This window comes from Pyrus communis, chromosome 13 (assembly GCF_041283825.1).
Source record: "Pyrus communis isolate YQ-2024b chromosome 13, ASM4128382v1, whole genome shotgun sequence".
NCBI classification, from domain to species: Eukaryota; Viridiplantae; Streptophyta; class Magnoliopsida; order Rosales; family Rosaceae; genus Pyrus; species Pyrus communis.
The window spans coordinates 16715076-16723064 of NC_142577.1; the positions used below are offsets into that span (position 1 = coordinate 16715076).

General features: G+C 35.6%; 1 pseudogene across 1 annotated transcript; it reads right to left on the minus strand.

Moving 5' to 3' along the window:
* Window positions 1-1744: 1744 nt before the first annotated feature.
* LOC137738001 (ethylene-responsive transcription factor 1B pseudogene) lies at window positions 1745-2716 on the minus strand (annotated as a pseudogene). Its single transcript, XR_015955318.1, has one exon. The product of XR_015955318.1 is annotated as an ethylene-responsive transcription factor 1B pseudogene (transcript).
* Window positions 2717-7989: the final 5273 nt, after the last annotated feature.

Below are 7989 nucleotides of genomic sequence, written 5' to 3' on the forward strand. Positions count from 1 at the left end.
GGTGCAATTGAGAAATTCACGTGACAAATTTTATGGTTATGAATGTTCCACAAATTCATGCAGTTACCATATTTTTGATGTAGAGAATGTAAATACAAAATATTATTATATTTCACATATATATACATTGTTCTAAAAATTTCCACTTAAGTCCCGCTTAGGCGCTAAGCGGCTGGTCAATATCCCGATTAATGCCTAAGTATTTAAAAATTAAGAAATGGTGCCCAAACTTGTTGAGGCGCTTGCATAGACCTGCTAAGGGGCCCGCCTAGACCTCCTAGGTTACAACTCAATTAGACAAACAACATATAATTTTAATTTTGCATTTTATTTTTTTGAATAAATTATAAGAGATTTGTTGCATACTTCAATAAACACACATTATATTCTTGGTCTCCATGTTTTCATTATGTTCCACTACTTCATAATATATATGTCATTCTAATTTATCGTTTATGATGAAATTATATATATATATATATATATATATATATATATTAAGTATAAGCAGACACTTATTTACACAAAATATAATATATTTAATTAAACTCGTTCAGTCCACCTACGCGCTAGGCCTCAGTCCGCTGCCAAACTAGCGCATAACATCTTTTAGAACCTTCTATATATATATATATATATTAATGGCTCATAAGTTATTATCATTGGTCTTAAATATTAGGTAATCTATATGGCATTTGATCAAATTAGACCCGACGTGAATCTAATATATAAGCTTAGATTATTATTATTATTATTATAACAGCATGAATTAGAAAGTCGTACGTAGCAGATATTGTCCAACCCAAATATATAAAGACTGAATTACCCTTGAGAAGCTTCTTTTCTTTGAAATTCGACCAAAACAGTGGTCTGCTGGGTCCGTGCTTATCTCACTCTTTTTCCCTTCTCCACACACACATGGTTGATATTGTTCTGCATACTACTCGAATTTATTGCATGATTAATTTATACATGTTCCCGCACTTACGAGTCCTTAATCCTTATTGACAAAATGCTATGAAATACCAAGAAAACTTTGATACAGATTTTGATTGATGACAAATTGAGCAAGTTGTAGCTCTTTAGCTGGTCATGGCTATATATTTATATGCATATGCCCTTGATATTTCAGCTGCCCGGTGCCTTCTCTTTTGGAAGATAGTAGTATTATTAGTACGTGTCCACCAACCAACAATCAGCCCATTGATTTTAGTCTCCTTTTTAATTCATGTATATAGTGCACTTTGAAAACGAAAATATTAGTTTCTAGCAGCTTGCTGAAGAAAGTAAAATTCTTGAACATGCTTGAAGCAATGCATTTGGGCACCAAGCCCAAGTACATGCTCTGAGTTTAGATTTCTTACATTATGTGTAAAAGTTCAACGCGGTGCAACATGCATATGCAAATTATATATGATTTTGTATTTCATATAAATATATTGTGTGTTAGAGTCCAACATAATTTACTAGATACATAAGAATCTCTTGAGCATGCAAAACTAGCCCTACAAAAGTTGGTTGTGAAGGGAACGTGTCATAGGATTTTCTGTATGGTTACTGATCAAATATAATGTTTAGAATGTGATGACTGAAAAGTATACTATTAGAGTGATTTAACTTTGATGGTTCAATTAAGCCCATCCATGTATGTCACTCGAGTAGTAGTGCAGGCGTGCATGAGCCAATGTCATTTTATGGAGTCACCTAGCCCTACAAATGACCTAATCAAATTTCAAAACAAGAGTCGCCTCAAGGTTCAATTAATTGAGTCCACAAATTAAAAACTAGGACACATTAATACGTAACCCTTTATCTTTTTGCAAACTTTACAGCAAAAACAAAAGATTGGACATCATGGTTCATTCAATTACAAAAGAGATTGATTAAGAAAAACGAACAAACAAAAAAACAGATAATTCAACAAAGATAAATTTGCCGTTTTGGTTAATTCACCAATTAGGAGTGGCATTAGTACTTGTACTCTCGGATGAATTTAACAGTTCTTCCAAGTAATCCGTTCCCAAATCTTCAAACACCACCACATTCTCTATCCTCACATCTCTGTCCACTTTACTTTTCGTGTTCCCAGTTTTCCTTCTCATGGAGTGCTTTCGCTTAAGAGCCACCACCGGCGAACAACCTTCCAAATCTGAGGTACCATAATTGATCTCCCTAAGCGATTTGCGGACTCTTTCAACTGGAAAATTGAGAACCGCCGCAGAGCCTCGCATGGAAAAGGCAGCTTGATCATAGGCAAGAGCTGCGGCTTCAGCACTGTCAAATGTGCCTAGCCACACCCTTATGCCATGTCTAGTGGAGTCTCTTATTTCTGCAGCAAACTTGCCCCACGGCCGCCTCCGAACCCCTCTGTAGGACTTTTCCTTTTTCAGGTTTTCTTCTTCAGATGCGGAGCTCACCTCCTCTTCTTTAATTGGGTTTGCAAAAACAGAGACGCTTGATGTGATTTCATGGGTGCCCTCGGAAATCAGACCGTAGAGAAGCATTTCTTCCGAGTCATTTTCATTGAAAGGAAGGGAATTGTTGCCAAATTTAAGACCATCATCCCAAGAAAATGATGACCCAAACGAAGATTCAGGTGACAAATTGGAGTTTGGAGAATCAAAAGTAGAGTAATTCATTTGAAGAATTGGGGTGTTTTTGTTTTCTGCTTGGAATACTCTCTCTGTGTTTGTGTGTTTGTGGCAATGCATGCTGGTAAGCTAAAGATTTGCATCCTCTACCATTATATATACCCAATTCCAATGGGTCCCACATACGGAGGCCAACAGGATCCCAGGTTAAAATGGCCTAAAGGCAGGGGTAAAATTACAAGGGTGAAATGGTAAAAGCAGGCAGGTGGATCATATTAAAATATATGTGGTGGGGCATATTTTATTAGGTTTTTGTATTATTGTATTATTGTGGGGTGCCACACAAGTTGGATGAATTTGAGCACGTGGGTCAATTGAAGCATGGCGGCCAAGTCAGAGAGAAATTTGTAGTGACATCAGCTTCTGATATCATTGAAGGAAATTGTCCACGTGTCAGCATGTTGATTCTTCTGACAGATGAATGTAACAATTCACCTTGGTGGCCCAATGGCCGTTGGAGATGTCATACACTGGATGGATAATACGTCTTTCTTTTTAAATCGCTTCAAGGAACACCGTTGGATTGTCCGTGTAATTTCGCTTTCAAAGATGTTTACCAAGGTTTTTATATCCTACTTGCCCCTTAGAAAATGGTTTTTATATCCTAGTCATCGGATTAGGGTTTAAAGAAATCAAAAGTTTTTCTGACATTTGCTTGGAGCCCAAAGTTTCTTTGGGTCACTGCTTTTTGTGAACGTTCGAGGAAATGGCGCTTGGATAAAAGTCAAGAGTCTCGTGGCTTGGATTTACAGATAAACTTGACCGATACGTTTTCTGATTTATATAACTTTTATTTCACTCATAGTGAAGAAGATAAACCATGCACGCTTTGGAATTGTATTTAACTTTTTCTTTTTCTTTTTCTTTTAATGTTAGGATATTAGGTTGATAAACGTAAAATAGGATGTAAAAGCTATCAAACGACCGTGTTATATCTCCATTGGTTGGTCAATTACCTTAAGTTGGTGTGCAATTACAAAGAACTCATTTCATTGGTCACTACGTTTTGAGTAGACTAGTATATTTGGATCGGTAGATTAAAATCTTCAAAACATTATGGCCACAAAAAATTATTTAAATCTGAAATCATATGACCATCAGATTAAATTTAGTGTTTTTCTTTTGTATAACCGTATTCGTTATTTTTTTTTTAACTACGAGTGAATGTAATTAATAGGTTTCGATTTGTCTAAATTTTTACAGGGGTGATCTATGAATGTATGAATGATGTGCTAAAATATAAACAGTTTGGATCGTTGAAATACATTACAAAGTGGGTCATAAACAATATGTGTTAATATGTGTGTCAAAAATATATATATAAGGATGGATCCGTGACACCAATTCCTAATTTTAAACAACTTTTGACACATGTTTTTATGGAGCTCACTTCGTATGTATTTCAATGATCTGAATTATCTATCTTTTAAGTCTTTCCTCAAATATCATGTTTACCAAAAACACTAAATCTGAAATCATATGACTGTTTGATTAAAGGTATAAGGTTTCTTTGTACAACCCTAAACCCTTAATGGTTTTGGATTTGTCTAATTTTTTGTTAGGATGATCTATGACTGATATTCTAAAAAATAGATGGTACTGATGGTTAAAATACATTGTGAAGTGGGCCCCACAAAATCATGTGTCAAAAGTTGTGTGAAAAAATTGGGGCCCACTTCACATCGAACTACAATGATCCAAACCGTCTACTTTTCTAGTTGCATTTCCTAGATCATCTCTAATTGAGTTCAAAGAAATTGACGAACATTAGGTTCTAAGAAACATTGAAATTTCATCATAACAATCAAATGGGTAAATGGTTCCAGACTGAATTGATTTTTTTTTTTTTTTTTTTTTTTTTTTTACGATGATGACTATTAATGAAGACTCAAAAAATAAATAGTTAGAATCGTTAAAATTCGATATAAAGTAGAACCCACAACTAATCCTATAAAAAATGAAGATCCCTTCAGATAACACCTATAGATATATTGATGTCTTGAAAACTTAAAATTGGACTAGACTATTTTCTTTTATATATACACATATATCCTTGAACATGACCGCGCCCCCTCCAGATGTTAAAGACTTCTTTTTTTAATTATTATTAAGAGGATGGGAGGATCCAAAACTATTACAATAATTTATAAGATGAAGGAGTTTCAAACCTGTAATGCATGGGTGGAAACTCCCTGTCCACTAGAATATTGGATCACATGCAAAAAAATTAGTGAACTCTAAATTTTAGAGGCCTACAAAGGTTATGAATGTGAAAAAGTAGGTGCACCCAGCTCCTTGTTGAAAATATATAGTCGTATATATCACCCGTTGCTAAATGTTCAGCTTCGGATATTAAGTAAAATTTCACCTTTAGTTCGCAATTGGTTTTAATTATGTTTCTAAATTCATCTTTGTTTGTTCGGACTCCATTAAACGTATGCGAAAGACTCACGCACACAGCTTATATTTTATTTGAGTTTGATGCAAGAAGTAAAACTCAAAATCATAACCTTTTGAAGCACGAAAAACATTTAATAACAAAATAGCCAAAAAACTTTTAAAGACAGTAGGGAACTATTGTCTGATTAGCTGGTTAGGTAGATCGGTTCGCTTTGCATTTTCTTTACGTCTCTGCCCTGGATAACAATGGGATTCATGTGAAATGGTTAGCCAAAATCCTACTTTGCTGCTATCTGGACGTAAACCTTATGCCCTTCAGTTCAGTCGACACCACCCGAATGAACGGTGACCTTTGTATGAACCTCCAAACTAACTAGAGTTAATTTTTGTTGCGGATGATTTTCTGATTATGATACACACGATTAAAATTGTTATCGTATATGTACAAAAACTAATTAATCAAGTCACGATTAGAAATTGACGTTTGAAAGGTCTACATACAGGCCCCCTTGAAACTCCACTAATATTATGTTTCAAAGTCATCAAAACTAGGATAATTTGATCAACTTTGAAGGTCCTCCGGAAAGAATGGATACTATTGAACGAATGAGACAACTCTACAGTAAAAGAGCATGCATCTTTGAAATGTTTCATGCATATGTCGCTTCTAGGAAAATGCCTTTTGAGGATCATTCTTTTCCGACGTCATTCTTTTCCATCAAAAAAAAAACAATTCACTATTACAAAAGGGCCTTATTGTGTCAGTGGTTGGTGTCGATTTTATATAACATAGTGGCGGATAAGACATTTCAACACCTACTTAACATGGTGTTGGAATTACTGTCGGTAGTAACAGACATAAACTGTTAATGTCGCTTATAATCGACATATATTTTAATATTTTTTTAATAGTGACGTCGCTTAAAAAAAAACTTTGTCGCTTTTAACTGACATAACGTTAGCGTTGGTTAAAAAAAGACTAGTGTTGCTTATGGCCAACACTAATGATTGTTTTTAAATAATTTTCAAAGCTCGTGTCGGTTGTAGATGTGATGAATATGCCTTCATTGGCTAAGTGACGTGGATGTGTATATGCAGTTTTAAATTATTATTTTCGCTATCGTAATTAAATCGTACTCGACGTCTCGAGTGCGTTGAAGCAAGTTAGAAACGAATTGGAGCTGCAACGAAAAAGTTACGATTATTTATTAGGGGTGGGCACTTGAAATCAAAAACCGATACCGAAACACGAACCAAATGGAACTGCACCGAACGGTTTGGTTTTGCGGTTTTGAAACGGTTTCGGTTTGAAATCGAACCGCAATGTAGGGAAACGGTTTGGTTTCGGTTTTGGCTTTTGGAAACCGCACCAAAACCAAACCGCACCACAAGTATTAAAAAAACATGATTGAAGTGTATCGATTTGTTTAATTGCTATTTTGTGTATTTGATTCGGTTAGGCCTTTTCTAAAACTTGTAGATTTTGTCTGATTTATTTAGGGTGTGTAATCAAGGGCAGAGGAATGCCATTGGTGTCGGTTAAATTAGGGTGTGCACACTTTATTTTGTATTTGTTTAATATTTTGTGTGTGTGACTTATATAGGGTTATATTTTGTGTCATATTTTGTATTGTCTAGCATGTTTCATAATTTCACCAATCTAGTTTCTCAAATTTTAATTCATTCATGTCATACTATCTTTAGAAAATGCAGTAATTTTATTTGCTGCAGATTAGTTGCAGGTATTTACTGCCCTTCAGTGTTATTATCAGAAAGAGAAGGCATTTGCTGCCTTACTGGGGTGCTAAGTCCTTTGAAGGCTTGAATATGCACCTTGACTTTGCATCAGGAAATGTTTGAAAATGGTTTGAAATAAGGTTTTAGATTGTATATTTTTTTTTCTTAAAAATACTAATGTTGTTCAGTGGGGGAGAGAGGAAGGTAAAGAGATTTTTTTTCATTTTGTATTTAAATGGTTTGAAACCAAATCGAAATTGTTTGAAACCGCACCAAACCGAACTAAACGGTTTGGTTTCATTTCGGTTTGACTTCAAAATCGCACCGAACCAAACCGCAAAAAAATCCAGTTTCGGTTTCGGTTTCACTCAAAACCACACCAAACCAAACTGTGCCCACCTCTATTATTTAGGTGCGTAAATGGGCAAATTGTGGACCAATTATATGGGCTCCTATTTCTTTTAGCCAATCAGGTAATTTGTTTTTCTTCTTTTGGGCCAATTAAAATTAGCTTTCTCTCTCTCTTAGTCGATCAGAACACACACGCACACACACACACTCACTCTTCCTTCTCTCCCTCAGTACACCCGAGACAACCCACATACACAACCATCATCAAACTCACACGGATCAAACTTTTGGAAACCACCAACATCCTCATCTCGACCACACGATCACCATCATACCCTTACTTTTCCATTTTGGTGAGTTTTAGCTTGGAAACCAGAAGCTCCGACGAGGAGTTAGTTTGCTCCGGCATGATCATAGATGATTTACAAGGTTTTGAGGCTCGGGATGGTCTCTATGCAACTTCCCTAGCACTTTAGAGTAGATTTGGAGTGGAGTGGACGTTAGAATAGGTGAGTTCGAAGAGTTGCAGAGTTGGCCGGATTTTCCAAGGAATTTTCCAATCGTTTTTCATTGGATTTTGGACTTCTAATAGGTACGAACGTGTTCTACTCTTCGAGACCTTCAAATCCATATAAATTTCATGGATTTTGGTTAAAAATTGAAGTAGATATAAAGCTTTGAAATTTTTCCATAAACCGGCATGTGCAGACGACGACGGATAGTGGAGATCGGCGGGTGACCGGAGAAGAAAAAGGTATATTCTGTTAACTGTAATGGAATATTCTAATGGTGTTAGGTAACGCGGTTACCATTTAACGGAATATTCCGCCTATTTTGATGGAATATTCCT